The 17,185-nt window shown below is 29.3% G+C and overlaps 1 protein-coding gene and 1 long non-coding RNA gene across 2 annotated transcripts in view; one reads left to right on the top strand and one right to left on the bottom strand.

Annotated features, from left to right (window-relative positions):
• Nucleotides 1–17,185, bottom strand: part of LOC148230935 (uncharacterized) — a 565,745-nt gene that overhangs the window by 315,916 nt on the left and 232,644 nt on the right. The window lies entirely within an intron of this gene.
• Nucleotides 1–17,185, top strand: part of LOC148230939 (cyclic nucleotide-gated channel alpha-3) — a 232,171-nt gene that overhangs the window by 93,729 nt on the left and 121,257 nt on the right. The window lies entirely within an intron of this gene.

Here is a 17,185-nt window from a genome sequence, read left to right as displayed (position 1 = left end):
CAGAATTAAAAATGCTTCTCAGTATATTTTTTTTTCTTATATTCTACTTCGGCAGTTTCTTTTTGCAGGAACCAGCAGTAATCTGCCATCATATTAGCATTCCATTTCCCTTGAAAACGGTTTTCTATAATAGCCATATCATAATGGAATCTCTCACTCGATTCGTCGCTTACTACTCCCAGATTTTTCGGAAAAAAGTCAAGATGTGAATGGAGAAAAATAATTTTAAGTAATATTTTTGCACAAATTTTCTGGTAACAGCCTAATTGTTTCACTAAATTAGAATAGTTACGGTCTTTATTATCACCTAAGAAGTTCTAAACGACTTTCAGACAGCTAATTGAACAATAGTGAGGTGATTTTCGAACTCCTTGTCCTTTAATATTTCGCGTATTTGTGGCACAGAAAAAACGCATTCTTTCAACTTTGCTTCTAAAATTTTTGTAAATTTTGTTATAAGATATTGAAAATCAGTGCCATTTTATGAGACCAAGCTTTATGTGTAAGGGTGGTAAGAAAACTTAAGCTGAATTTACATGCATTATAACTTACATATTATATATGTATACACCCATATTTAACTGAAGAATCTAACGTGCTAGATTTTTTGCTTGCAAATTTAAATTTACCTTTGCATAATGCATTAGAATCACTTATTGTTATGCAATTTACAAAAAAAATGTTGACCAGTGTAATTATCTCACAATGCAATAAAAAGATACTTGCAATTTTTCGAATGAAATTTATAATCTGCAGAATCGTCTTGGCAATATCACAATATTTTATATATTCAGCTTCCAGAAGTAGTAAATTATGCAATAAAGAGGTATAAACCGCAGAAATTATAATCAATTTTCAAGAGGTCAATTAAACCTACATTTTTATCTAACCGTCAATTGCTATACTTACAAGTTTGTTGAGGGATACACCAGCATTGTTCAATATCGTATCAAGTGCATTTAAGGACGTGATTTTAAGAGGAGGGCATGTGGGGGCATTTATCAACCTTGAATTTGGCCAGAATTTAATTAAAAACAACTATAGAAAATTTAATTAAATACAACTATAGAAAAAGCTAAAATGATGTTTCTGATTCTAAACCAAAAATTCTCGGGTTATCTAAAAAAAATACAGTCTTGAATCTATCCCGAAAATATTTTTTAAAATATGTGATTTCAGTGAAATTAAATCGGAATACATTATACCGGTGGGTGTCGTTGCTAGGTGTGCTTGTTTGAAAAAAATCAACAACAAATATTTTTGTTTAGAAAACAAAATAAAATTAGTATTATTTATATATTAATTCGATAAGACATATATTTTTTAATTACGCTTTCGTTAAATGTGTTTTTCTGTTTTGGTGCGATAAGTAATTTTTTCTATTGAAATCAAGCTCAGGCCGCGTAGTGCTTCGTACTTCGTACTTCGATAACAAGTATTTGTCATATTAAGAGCAGAAAATGAACGTCCTGCTGAAACGGTACTGCTTGTAATAGTCAATATCAGTTTACCTAATTTGTATACTTCTTGAAAACCTGACTCTAGATTATTTTTTTTCAGGTGTCTGTGAAAATGCGGAGCATGAAAAAGTAAAAGTAAGCTCGTTTTTTAAACGTCTGTAATTACATTGTTCCATAAAAATCTTTTAGTTTATTAATTAAATCATTTGGAAAATTTTCTTTATTTTAGTGTATATTTTTCATTTGCAAGGGTATGGAAATATTATAGCTTAGAGAGCAGTACTCAATTTGCAAACATATACTGTCAACTATTTTACTGTGTAACTGACTAAATTCAATATTTTTATCAATAACTGAATCGTTTCTCAGCGGGTCGCGATCGTATACATAACAATTCCATAATTCATCGAAACTGTTTTCTTTTTTATATTTGATTGGATGCAAAACATCGTTATTTCTTACAGCAATATAATATATAAAATGTTGTATAGTGCATCAGTTATTCTAAAAAGATTCATTGTTTAAAAATCTTTCAAAAGTGCAAAATCCCTCGTGCTTTTATTACGGTATTAAAATCATATAATTCACATTTTTCTATAATATCTAAATTCACATCTGTATTACTTAATCGAGATGTATAATTCCATCTTGTAGGTAGTAAAAATATAATTTTTCTGGCAGGTGATAGTAAATAGAAATATATACATTTAAATACGTATCATTATTTATTTATATGCGATGTATACAAGTAACAGTAAATGTGTATTTTAAAGTAAAGCTATATATTTCATCTTTAATGCTTCTCTATGGTTAGCTAATGATATCGTTAACTTCGCTCCATATATTATAAATGACATGTCATGCATCAACGACACTGACTGTCTTCTTAAATGTGGTTTATAGGTACTATTTTAAAATGTATTTATTACAATTTGTTTCATTACGTAAATGATGGGTTTTGTATTCAGAAAAAAATCATGGCATGAAAATCTTTAGTCATCCATTTATAGATATCCAAATAAATATTATTTAAAACCAGTTTTTCGGTGTTATATTATAATTGGTTTAATATGCATTGCTTCAGTAACATTTACAATTAGCTGTTAGCCAAGAATATTCGTTAGAAAGCCAAAAACATTCTTTAATAAATATTAAAATCAAATATCATTTTACACTTATATATTTTTAATATATTGTAAAAATGTAAAATTAATATTATGGTTTATTTTTATTGCTCACGAGATTATGACAATCTGATTGTAGACTTATTTAAAATAATGAATATCTAGTATCCAAATAATTCACACTAAAACGATTTTATGTATATTATATGTGATTCTAGTAAACATGAATAGGCAAACGATATGAATCATTTGAACAGTAATATGCGCATGTGAAGTGTTATTGAAATTCGATAATTTAGTAAACATAAATTTTCAACTGCTCTGTGTGGTTTGATTTATCACGAATAATAAATTATAAAAATAATAACTATAAAATAGGTTTTATTGCAAAAACTTTTAATTTATTAAACCGTATTTTTAGGGTTTTAAACTAAAAAAAACATGAAGCTAGAATGTTTCCTCATTGTTTTACTTTAAAATGTATAGTCAGACTGATAGGTATACATCGATGATTAATACCAAAAATACCTGGGCTTAATCTCTCAGACCTGAATTTTTATTTTTCGTAGAAAAAATATTTTTGTTAAATTATTTTAAGTACATTAAAATGGCACGAAAAAATTTTTTTAAAAACAATAAAATTAAAATTAAAAAACGAACGGTAAATAATTTAGTGTCGCTATTTTGATTTTCGTAAAACGTCCATTATCTTGTAAATATGATCTCATGAATCTAAAATTTCTTTAATCGACTTATGCATAGATTTACGCTGGTACTTTTTGGTTTGGAAGCCATTGTTGTAGGTATTAGATACAAATTTGGAATACTTTTGCATTTTATAAAGCACATCAATTATACTACTAAGCATCCTGAAAAATAGATAATATTTTAGACATATAAATAGGACAAACTTTAGGTGATATAATATATAATTTTACCTCTGTATTCCTTTATTGACGATTTTAAGAGAATATTTTGTTGTTTTAAACATACATTAAACTTTATATGTACACTTATATTATACAAAATGTGTACATTTTAAGTGCAGTATGAACGTTTACTTTACAGTTCAAATGTACGCTAGCAGGTATAAAATAGTAAAGCTTCTGTAATGACATCATTATTTCCTTTACGTTTACTACTTAGTTACTTTACATGGGTTTATGTACGCGAGATTTAACATAATAAAGTGGAATCATATTAAAAAAAATGTATTCATTGTATAAAAAAAGCATATTTTCAGTGAGACACGCGGGCGAATTAATGACTTACTAATTGCGCTTAATGTCACAGGAAAATCGTATTTTTGACAAAGGTGAGAGAAAACAAAAAGGGCAACGATGCGATTACTTAAATTTATTATCCTGAAAAAAAATTTAACCAGCGAATAATCCCAACGAGCGAAAGCTCGACTGATCTAATTTTGGAATATTTCATATGGTCGATATGTTTTGTGTTTATTTTGGGATATTAAACCATGAGTCATGGCCACCGTGGACTACATTAATTAATTAGGTCGATGAAAGTTTTGGTAAAAATTGTACGGGGATAGTGTATTTTTATTTCAGGGAGTGGTTCATCATGTGAAATTACCAGATCGTTTCTGTGAAATTAAATACTTCATTCTTGGAAAATTGGTAATTATATTAATTGATTAAAGAGTGCGTGTGTCGTTTTAATCGTGTGTGTTTTGAGGCGTGGTAGGGTTTTACTTTAATTGTATTGCAAATTACAGAATGGCACATTATTAAGATAATTGTCAGTACTTCGTGTACGTTTGTATCTATTTGCAAACAGGGAGTGCATTTATTTTTAGAAATACAAACACGCTCAACTGTGTATTAAAAGCTTTTTTTTAATTAAAATGTCATTCATGTATGTTTAAAAGTTTTATAATGATTATATATAAAAACACCGTAAATTTTTTTTATACTTTTTCACAACAGTAGGTAGATTAATATGTACAATTATACAAAAATTACTTTATAAGTTACGTTCTTATTAGATTAAAGATTTTAGTTGTTTGTTACAAGTTTTTTATTAATTTTTAAATAATAAATTTAGCAATATATTTTAATTTTACTCTCATTGACATGTTTAGCTTATTGCAATCGATATAAAATTTCACATTTAATACAACATGTCAATTTATGTGTAACACACTGTAATATAAAAGAGCATTTTCATAGTTAATTTCTAAGCCTTTGATAAAAGTGCAGATAGCTAGCTCGTAGCAATTACAATTAATTTTAATAATGGATGTTATCCAAAGACTTTTTTATGCGATGAATTAATTATTGGTTGCCATTGTACCTTTATTGTCATATTAAATTCAAACGTCGCAAAAATTTGACAGTTGCTCAGTGAAAGTGAATTGTGATAAATGTTTATTTTAAAACACTGCACTACTTAATTTTTAGGTATTAGAAAAATGCATAACTTGCAACTGTTGCAGCTTTCACTTCATTTGAAGAACTCAATCTGTTAGATTAGAATTCAGTGATCTATACTTAATCATATGCTATACACTACACTTGACTAAGTTAAGTTAAAGCCCCCTTTAAATTAATAACGCTTTTGAACAAAGCCTAATTTGACAACAAATTGCAAATATATTTTTATACTTAAAAAATTTACTACCAGTATATTAACTCGTAGAGCATATCCAACATTTAAGTGTACTTTTCTTTCTCATTTTGTGTAACAGTGAGCCTCTTACAGAGACAGGCATCATTAGGTAAACAAATTTCATTCTTTTCGTTTGGAATATCGTCTTGCTGTATTTTACGTTATACATATACACGTATATAGTCTAAATATTGAACAACGCTGTTGGCGGTGGCACGAAATGCAATCTTGTCTCACGGCGTTTGGCCATTTAGAAATTTCCTTCTCCATTCGGAGTGGCAGTATACATTTTTTATACGACGCTTTTATACTTTTTGCTAACTTTCGTCCCCTGCGCCATTTTCTCTCGACACCTTCTATAATTCCGCTTACGGCTCTCTATTATAAACGCTTTCCAGATTAACGAATGCTATACATCGCTTTTCTCAGCCAGATGCTCGCCGGAATTTTTTTATTTCTTAACAACCTTTTTACATTCAGTAACGAATATTATTTGATTGGTTTCAAGAAACAACATTCGAATAAACTGAATCTTTTATTTTAATTTAATTTGAATTGTAAAACATCAATTCAAAGTATACAATTTATTATTGTAATTATGTTTTAATTGTTTTAGAGCCGTCGTTTTAATTAATCTTCATTTTGCTCAATTATTTCTAAGCTATATTTATAAATAAATTAATAATAAATAGAAATATAAACAAATATTTCTATTTATTATTAATTTATTTGTAATGATTAAAATTCAGATAAAGTATTATACACCATATATTGTAGCTTACGTTTGAGTTGTATAAATTATTTGTAAATACGTATGTGCCATTGGTATATCTTTCTGCTAGCTGTTGAATTCCTCTCTTATTATAAAATTCTTAGGATTTTTAAGCGCAGAACTGATCCATAAACTTTTTTCAAGAGTTATTATTAATACGAGTTTTGCAAAAGTCTGAAAAATGTAGGTTTGGACTATATGATGGAACAACTTAAACATACTATCAAAATAACAATAATTTTACACAAATTGTGGTATAAAATTGTTATAGTGTTAAAGTTAATTCATATAAAGCACAGTGATTTTTACAATAACGATTTATGAGCTTTTTGTTTTGATGGATTGAGTTTGGGCAATTGTGGGCAAAGTACTAAGTAAAATAAATAGTTTGATTTGGTGACAGCAGCTTGTAGTACAAAGTATTATTTAATCCAACAATATGATTTTCCTAGCCAAAAGCGTCCTTTAAAATTTGTACCACTTTGCTACACTTTATTATATTTTTAACGTGAAAGTTATAACAATTGTTTTATTCAAATATTTTTTAAATATAAAAATCGTCGGGCGTGACAAAATGCGTCTTTATTATATACTTGTCATCTACAAACTATGCGTCTAATGTGACTAATATGCGTTTTATAGACGTGGGAAAAAATATCTCGTTATTTATTTTTCCGTTATAAACTTAAAACGTTACAGCTGAGTAGATCTGTACGTGCAAGTCAATTAGACACAAGCAATAGACGGAATCGGTGATATTTATATAGTTAATTATCAATTATTGTGCTTACAAGCAATCGATGTCACTTTGCAGTTTGTTGAAAATGTTTTTTTTACAATAGCGCATTTTTATAAGGTTGCTCTGGAGATCTGAACCCGTCGCCCTTGCGTTACAGTCCAGCGCCTTACGGACTACGCTTTTTCAAAATTTTTCGGCGCGCATTTTTCGACATTTTTTTATAAATATTGTTTTAAATAATTCACTTACGCATATAAATATAATTTTATTATGCTTAAATATTTATTTTATATATTTATGGAATAAAAAAACACCTTCGTACATATAGAAATAAATTATAATATTAAGACTTTATTATTGTATATTTTTATTTTTTCTTTCTGTTATGTATTTTTTATATATTTTTATATATGTTTACTAAATTTGTTAGATGTAAAGATTAGCTATTAAGCTAAATAAATTAATAAAATAAATAAATAAATAAATATATATAGATCAAATATAAAATATTTTATACAAAAAAATAAGTTTGTCTTAAATTTTATTCGCAACCTAATAAATATAAATACAAACACATAATTTTAAGAAAAAATTTGTGCATTTTAAAATCTAGGCTAGGCTGAGCTAGGCTATGATATGATGTACCCTAGCCTAGCCTAACTAAAAATATTTTTATTATTAAATATGTAGAAAAAAATATAAATTAGGCTAATTTAAAAAAAAAAAAAAAATTATTTTAATTTTTTGCGCGCTTTTGTCTAGTGCGTTAATGTCAGTTCGCTATTTTGTTCTGCGTGCTTTTATTGCGACGCTATATTATACTAATTCTGGCGATAAATTTTCCATTAAATTTATGTTTGGAAACATTAAACTACGAATATATATTTACATTTATGTTGGCGTATGTCTTTCAAGAAACAGAGGTCAATAATCACCTGAACTAATTGCCATTGTACCCTTTAAGATTCTGAATTTAACATTATTAATAAAATTATATTTGGAGGCCAGCACGATTGACAAGTAAGTCAGCGGCTAATACCTAATAGAGCTAGGTTCGAATTCTATATGGATCTTTGCAAAAAAAATAATTAAATAGTAATTATTATATTATTATATATTAATAATTCCGATCGATCATTAGAGATTAGGGTTTCTTAAATTATAATTATTCTAAAAATTAATAATTGTAATAGTGACATTATATTGATAGTTAGCTGTAAAAATGGTTTATATTATTCAAGATTTAATTATTTTCACTGATTTTAAAAAATTTCAGTCTGGTATTTTTTACTTTTATGGTTGTTGCTTGTGTTTACATTTTAACGCATTTTGCGTATACCTGCCACGTTGCAATGACAATGCATAGATAAATACGAAGGGTAGCAACAGATAGCAATTGTCGCTACGATTCTGGAGTACCACAGTGATTCAATCTGGTCCTCTCCTTCTTTATGCACTTTATCTTATAAATACAGGCAGCAATTAATAATGCTGATGACCTGAAAGTGTTTTAGAGTATGTACATCTACATATAAGCACGAAAAAACACGGATTCACTCGCTGTGAAATGTTGTTGATCGACAATATATCATACTATATTACATTGTCACATTTTACAGAGCTCCTTGCACGGCAAAATTTTCTTACAGTTTAAGCGAAAGTGTTTTAAGCAGAAATACTTCTATCGATGACTTGGTCATAATTCGCCAACATCATCGTCAAAGATGAAGAATTCGTTATGCGAAGTTCGTGTCACTTCAATTATTTGTTGGGGAGATTTTAAATAAAACTTCTGAGATATCTCTACAAGAGTACGAGTCATATTCGTTTTTTTTATCCCAGTGACTTTTTGCTTGAAGCCTTGGGATACAATTAATTTTTCTCTCATCACTTTTTCAAGTGTGTTACCAGTCTTCCAATGCTCGAGTGTCGTGATTGCGTCCCTTATTCTTTCCCGTTGTGGCCAGGACGTCAGCGCTTATGAACGCTTAAATTTTTAACAAGCTTTCTCAATACAATAATATTTTCGGCGGTAGATATGAGGATTTAGAAAAAAAATTGTGGGATGGTGCTCATATATTAGATATGTGCACCATATATTTTATTAATGTTTAATTGTGTAATTTTTGATTGTTTGAATAGCCATGAAGACGAATTAGGGTAATCTGTCAAGTCATGATGGTCAAATTTGTAATAAAAAAAAATAATATTTAGCATTTTACATAAACCAAATAACAATATACGTTGATATATTTTTTAATGTAATTTTTTACTTGTGTTTGCCAATGAAATCAATTATTTAATATTGATTTTTGTAATGAATTCTTAAATACCATAAAAAATCAATATAAAATGATTGAACGTTGTACAAAACAAGATTTGATTAGTATTTTTTTTATTTAATCAAGCAGATCTAGCCAGACAAATTGAAATTGTGAAAAAAATCTGATAGATAGGAACGAGTCCCAAGTTCGGCTTTGGGTTGCGGGGTCATTAGCGCTCGGTGATAAATCGTCAAAGGGAAACTGACTCCGACAAGATGAGGATCCGCTTTATCATCGACCGTGACGCGGAGCTTGCTAATTGAAACTAGGGAAAGGGAGGTTTTGGTCACAGAATTTCGGGGGATTTGTACCTTAGACACTTTATCTTCGCCGGGGCTCAGACGACGTTTGCTATAGCACGATTTCTCACGGCGAAAACGAGATATTAACACACGGGCAAATTGACGCCTATCCTTTGTGGTGATTAAATAGAAATTCATTATCAGGAAATGGTGCGACGGATAAGTTTATTATTCTGAAGTCCGTTTATTAAACTCGCGTCAAGTCCAGCGGAAAGTTTCGATCTTGACGTTTAATCAACTTGTGTGAAGTGTCTCGCAAACGCGTCAAAGGGGTATGTTAGAAAATTGAGGTGCAACTTAAACCACTACTGCTGCTTAATTAAAAAATAGCAAATATAAATTGGGAGCTTTAATTTTCATTTTTTATTTCTAAAGTTTAAAATATTATTTTAATCTTATCCAACTTTGAATAAACCTAATCTTAATTTCACGACTTTGCTGTTCTATTTTGACGTTTTAATTTATTATTAATTCACGTAAATTGCCATGATTTGTAGATGAAATGTATACGCTTAAAACACATTTATATGTATAATGCGCGCTACACTTGTAAAACGCTTAAAACGCTGCTTATCCGCATTCATTAATCTATATTTATAGCATTATAAATATGATTAACACAAATTGTGGTAAATTAAACTAAGCATGTTAGCTTAACTAGATTATAATGCACATACACAAAGGCTCGTGTAACACAAACGCCCAAATGATATTATGAAGGTAGAATAGACCAACGATTGATCATAACTCGCAAGTTGGTTGTTTAATTTTAATGATTTACAAAGTTAGGTGGGTCGAAATTTATCGACTAATTAAGTCAAATAACTACTGTTAAGAGCTGTTTATTGAAGCTGTAATATTCTTAATAAATTAAGTGTTACAGCTTTTATTTTTTTTAATTCTCGTGTTGGGAGATGATAAAAAAATATTAAACACATTCTCTCAGATTTTTAATAAATAAATCATACTTCTTTAAAATAATTAGCAATAATCAAAAATGTTTCAAGTCAATTTACTGATTTTTTAAAAATGACTTGATTCAATATTTTATTATATAATATTTGTTCATAAGTGAAGGCAAAGCTAATCTAATTAATACAGCAATCTAATGTCATTATTTTAAGTTCATTAGACACTATAGAAAATTAAAAAAATAGGAGTAAATCGCGATCTTCAGGCAACGTAGCTTTGTTTAGTGAATCGCCGATTGATTCGTAACTTACAAACAATTCACGCACGCGAATGTGGGGTGTCATCGATGCGTGAACGTCAAGCAGCGTTTTTCGGCTTTGCAATTACTAAAAATGTGTATAATTCAATAGCATTAAAAATGATCGCGCCACTGAAAAAAATATAAATTAAATAGCCAGCTATGTTGGATCAATCAAAAGTAAGGCGTCACATTCGCTTGCATAGTAATTGAATCGTAACGGTTTCAATACCTGATTAGAAATATTCGCTAAGGCAGTAAAAACAATTCAGCGCCCCGGACCCAGAGCCATAATCATCGGCGATACGATCTGAGGGTCCCTGGCGTTCGGGTACAAAAGTAGCTTAACGAATAACGGATGAGATAGGGAAAAACCGTTAAAAGTAACGCTTCCGGTCCTCGGTTGCTTTTAGCTACGCCCTTATGTGCTTCATATCCGGCGTGCAACTTAAATAACCACGTATGCCCGGGCTCTCATCTCGAATTTGCCAAAAGCGAGCCGAAGAATTAAACTGCGAGGTTTTCAACTTTGATAACAACCGGAAGACAAATTTAATTTCCTACTCGCACCACGGCGACTAGCTGGGTTTTTCCTCCTTTTCTCGATGCCTCAGTCGTTGTATGCAAATGTGGGGATAATCTCTTAATTATGTCGGTCAGAATGGCGCACTTCCGCTCCTTACCCCTCGATATTCTTAAGCCGGCGCGCTTAAACCCAAAATTACAGTGTGAAAATCCTCTATATATTAACTTGTACGTGTATACGTTTCTGCGGTGGCAACGACCGCTATTACTGACGGTGCGGCTTTTTGACAACACCGGCAAAAATAATTAATTGTAAATTTAATAATATCACGTAAAAGTTTCGTTTGACTGACGTTTCGGCGATTATCTTCCTGCCATTGTCATGGTCCATGTCCGCGGTCAGCTGTGACAATCTGTTTTAAAATATAAAAAATGCTATGATGACTCAGCTTAGCAACACATGAAGCCTGCTACATTATTAATTATCAATATTAAATTACTGTAAACACTACACATAAGCTTAAAAATAATAAAAAACTTTTGCGTTGTACCTTAATTCGGATAACGAAGAGTAAATACTGTTATTTGTCAAGTATTATTTATTTATTGTAACCGTGTAAACACAATCAATAATATAACTAACAATATATGAGCCGTTTTTTTGAAAGTGGTATAAGTCTATTTTTAAATAAAAAGAAGTTAATGCTTGTTTTAGCCAGATATAATATCCTAACTTTATATTTTATAATTACACGGTCAACGGTGCACAATATTTACATAAATTAATCAAACTGTAAAATATTATCGCAGGAATGTATTTGCTAAGAATGGAGTCTATTTGTAATAATCTTATTAGTATCGTGTTGCCTGAAACACATTAATCAAGTTAAGATCATATCATAGCCTACATTGACATACGTACTGGGCAAAACCGAAATATAAAGCATGCATTTATGTGGTTAAGAATTGTTCAATCAGCTGACTTTAATATAAACGTTATTGACCATAAATTTCTGTTGTCGGATCATTAATTCCAAACGACAGAGATTTTGGAGTTGTGGAAACAGCAATAAGGAATAAGGACCATTTATATACTGTTCAAGACTATTATAATGTAGTAAAGAATTGCCGAAAAAAATGTATTGTTTTTATATGAAATGAAGCGAGAAGATTTTGTCTCAACCAAATATCTAGAAGAAGCATTATCAAACAGAAAAAAAATACGGAATGATAAATTATACGTTGCCTAAAGATGTGCTGGATGAGGTTCAAAAGGGATGAACCGCACATTTTTTCTAAAAAATATCAATGGAAGAAAATGCAAAATTTAATGTCCTCGATTTATTTGGAATACGAGGAATGCAATGTTACAACTGTACACAACTTCAAAACATATAACCAAGAGAGAAATATGAAGATATGATAAGTTGAATGTATTATATACCTCCAATTACTTCACTATACTAAGTGTAAAGACAGAAGTAAGATTGAAATATGAATAAGCTTTGTATTAATAATGAAGTAATGTACTTTTCATACTTGTTTATTTATATTTGTATTATACAATAGTATAACTTTAATTATTATTTTTTACATAAAAAAAACATTTAAGAAAAGCCAACTTCAATCAAAAAGTTTATGTTTTTATAATTTATTATTACTGAAAGTGTTATAAGTATATTGTTAGATAAAAAAACGTTTATTTTCTGTACTATTTTTATTAATGCATAACAAAATTTAGCAATATTATAGTTTTAAAATCATAACCCGAATTGAACAACCACCAAAAGGGACCCGTAAAATATGTTGTTTGACGCAAGCTTTTTTTTTTTATTGTTTGTATGCTGCGGTATCGGTTTTTAAAAGTTTGAGCGGCTATTGTGCGGTACTAGGTGCTCAGCACGATTTATACTAGAATCATTAATGCCAAAATATTGTCATTTTTGTGATTTTATTATTCATTATTTACGCCTCCATAAATATAATTATGGTATATACATATAAAGTTTGATCCAACTAATTAGATATATATATTGTAGTATTTATGCTACATACAGTTTTATGATTATATTTGTTTTGTAGAATTTTTAGAAATACAATTACTCGGGTATAAAATATAATTATCATAATTAATAACGATGTTTTAGCTATTTAAAATTAATTTGGCATATATGGCATTTAAACAACTTAAATAAATTTATACCAATAATTTATTATGCTGTTTTTTTTTGTATTCGGTTTAAAGTAGAATTACCATTATATTTTTAGATTTTTCAAAGTCCTAATCGAACTGTTTATTACATATTTAATTGGCTTTGTTAACGAATTTATTCAAGATCTTAATTATGCATATTAAATTTTACGAGTGAACGTGACTTTAAAGTGGCGCATTTAATTAAAATTTGATCAAGTTTTACGTAATGTTCATTACGAGATAGACCGAAAAACTTAATATAAAACATATATTAATTCATTGGAAATTTATTAATGTTTTAAATAATATTTTTAAACTCATGGTTCAATTTGTTGCAAAGGGCGTATTTTTATAATACGTTGAATATACAACTTCAAAGCCAGATATTACAAATTGATTTTAAGAAATAAGCTTTAATTATAATTTTAATTAACATTAAATACAATGTTTTGATGTATATTACAGCAAACATTATCATAGCAAAAACAGTGAATAGATTATAGTTAATCCGATTATCGTGGAATTTTAATTAAATCTGTATCTATCATTTACATTTTCGCTTAAAATCGTATATTAATTATAATATTTTAATTAGAATGTAACAAAGGATTATTTGATTATACATTTTGATGAATAGATTGAGCATACTAGGGAATGGGAGGCGATGAGTTAACACTGTACCAATCTTGTTGTAACTCAGTTATATTTTACGAACATACAACGCACAACTGACTCGGCCGTTTCGCGTCGAATTTCTCGGTGTATCGTCTTATGAATATTATATGGCCAATTTGTTCGGGATTGTTTGCGTTTCAATTTCATACATCATCCATCTTCAGGTAATGGGGTTAACCGTGCCGGTGTCGTGATGCGCTCTGTGTAATTTTTCAATGTCACGTATGCCAAAATTACGATTATGTCGTACACGATACACGACAGTGATACATGGTGTCGATATAGAAATAGTTAATTAATTAATATCGCAAAATAATCGGCTCAATGTCGCCAACTAGCTGGCGACACACGATATCGTCCCTATCGATAACTCCGGTGATAGATGTTGCTTCTGTTTCCGTGTTGTCCATTATCGTCTCGATAACACATAATGCGTAGGAATTCTCTCGTAATGTGTAAACAAAGCAAAAACAACAAAAAACTATCCGTAGGTGGTAGTGTTTTGGACGCTTAGTCAATAGATTTAGTTGTGATTAAAAGTAATACCTAAAGAAATATGTTTTTATAAGAAGAAATGCTCAATGCGATTTTGCTTGACCTATATTTTTTTTAGAATTATATTCAATAAAAGTTTATCATATAAAAAAGGCAAAATAAATAAGTTGCTATAAGAAATATTTACGTTTCCAATTAGGTTTTACTTTGCATAAATGGTTTCTCTAATTTAATTAAATAATATATACATAAAATCATGTTGTTTGTGGTTTACATTAAATTAATATACAGTATACTCTTGAATCTCCGAGCTAATGCTGGAGAGGAAGGATACGGATTATTGAAAAACACAAATAATCCGAACTATTGATTTCTAAAATATATATGTTATATTCACAATACAGATTCTAATTTTGCTATTTATATAAATAACCTGTGATTATCCTTTGCTTTTGAACATCTCAATAATATCGTTATATTTGAATCTTCTTTGGTTGGTATAGACTAGTATAATTTCTTGTGACTAATGTAATTGTTAGTATCTTCATCACTTGTATTCTCACTATCACTCACTATCACACTATCGTTTGGGTGACAACTGAAACGATATCTGTTTAATTCAAACATTGAAAACCTTTTAATTGCGACAAAACTATTCCTCGATGTTTTTCTGATCAACATTTTCATAGCATTTTAAACTTTCCTTTAATATGAATATTTATGATATATCACTTGCCTCAGCCTTATCAGAATCCAATACATATATTTCCACGTTAGAATAAATCTTTCTTCACGATCAAATAAATGTTAAAGGCTTTCATTTTGTCTAAAATTGTGCTATTCCATTAATTACACATTTTTTTAGAAATTGATCAAGCCATCATTTTCCATAAAGAATCGCGTTTCTATGTCATTATTGCTGTTTCTATGTCATTATTGAACAGTAGAGACAACAATGGGCCCAAGTTGAATCTTTGCAGTACTCCACTTGAGGTCTAATATCGTTCTGAAGATGAATTTTTATACTAGAACTATCTATTGGTCAAGTAATTTGAGAATAGCTTTATGAGCCATTCAGAAAATCCAAAATTAAATATTTTTCTCACAAGTAAATCATGATTGAATTTATCGAACGCCTTTTCAATATTGGTGTATATAACATCAACATGACTGTAATGCGCTCTTCAGATGATTTTTGACCAGAAGTTCTCTTGAAGAATCAAGCGTTTCATAGATAGTATCGTTTTATAGATTTGATCGAGATGAAAAATTTATAATTGCTAATATTCTTGAAATTTGATCCAGAATTTCTTCAATACAACAACTGAGATGTTCTTCTTGTATTGTAAGTTTTCGTATACCATATCGTTGCTTAAGTCTGGTCAGCTATCTAGATGAGCAGGCCTGCCGAGACTCTCGAAAAATCATAGCAATAATATATTTATAAAAAGAGTAAAATTTGACCTCAAACAATGAAGCTGAACTTAACTACAGTTGTTCGAAATGTACTTACTGATCTATTTCAGGTATAATATTCAAGTTCCTTCAGCTCTTTTTATACATATAATAAATAAAATGAGCAGAACATTGCCTTCAAAAGCACCCATTTTCTATGTAGTACTTTCACAATAAACATTATTATTTAAAGGGACAGATTTTTTGGCGTGGCTCCGTTTCTGTTAAAATTTGTTTGCAAATTATGCAAAATATTTTAATAATCCATAAAAAATTATTAATAAAAACATTCGTTACCGAGCGTTCCCACTGCGACGGCGCCGACACGATTTAATTGCTTTTAACGTGAATTTTTGCCTTCTGAGAAGTGATAATTGTTTTTGTGCTCTCCTCTTGACAGAAATTCGTTTTAAATATACGCTCAAAATACGACTTACGATCGATATACTTATCATTGCTTTGATTGATACAATATATATAAAAAAAATATAGTAATGATTTTAATTACTATAAATTTGTTTAAAATATAAAAACGTGCTCAATAGTAGTTTTGTCAGATTGGCGTCTTCACACCACTTCTGGTTTTACAGTCAATAAGAAGAGATGTGTGCTTGTTCAATTCCCTGCTTCTCTCTTTTTCAGATACTAACAAATGTATTTATACGTCATGTAATTTCATCGATATTCTTCGGAAACGTCAGGGCTATCTTGTTTAATGATGAATTTTCATTGGAGTTTTACATTTGACGTAGAACTAGTAATTCGTAAATTTTATGTTTATAAGCATATTAATATAATTATCTCATAGCTGCCACTTAACAATGTACGTAAATTATACATTATGAGTAAATTGACGACAAGAAACAAATATATCAAAATATCTTGATAATCATTAACTTGTGGACACTTAACACATTGCAAACTGGCTCAATGTTACTAACCTAACATTCATGGAAATAATTATATTTATACTGTTGTCTAAATATCATATAATTAGTTAATATAAATTATTGTGTGGCAGAAAAAGGCTAATTATAAATTTATGTCTGTCTTATTTTTGAGCAAAACTAACTGCGATATCAATATTTGCTATATAAAAATGGTTCTACTGATTTTTTTATAGAATGATCAATGACGACATATTGCTTGCTTTGAGGAGTTTAATAATTATCCATTTCATAAAACACATATTCTAAATTATATATAGTATCTGAATCTTTAGCAGTTCCTAGACTTTTCTGTCTCTTGCCTGCTTAACATAGCATTGGTAGATACATGATCA

This window comes from Plectrocnemia conspersa, unplaced genomic scaffold, assembly GCF_051122295.1.
Source record: "Plectrocnemia conspersa isolate PC_06_02 unplaced genomic scaffold, ASM5112229v1 ptg000010l, whole genome shotgun sequence".
NCBI classification, from domain to species: domain Eukaryota; kingdom Metazoa; phylum Arthropoda; class Insecta; order Trichoptera; family Polycentropodidae; genus Plectrocnemia; species Plectrocnemia conspersa.
The sequence above is the reverse complement of the archived record's forward strand: the minus strand, read 5'-3'. Positions and strand labels throughout refer to the sequence as shown.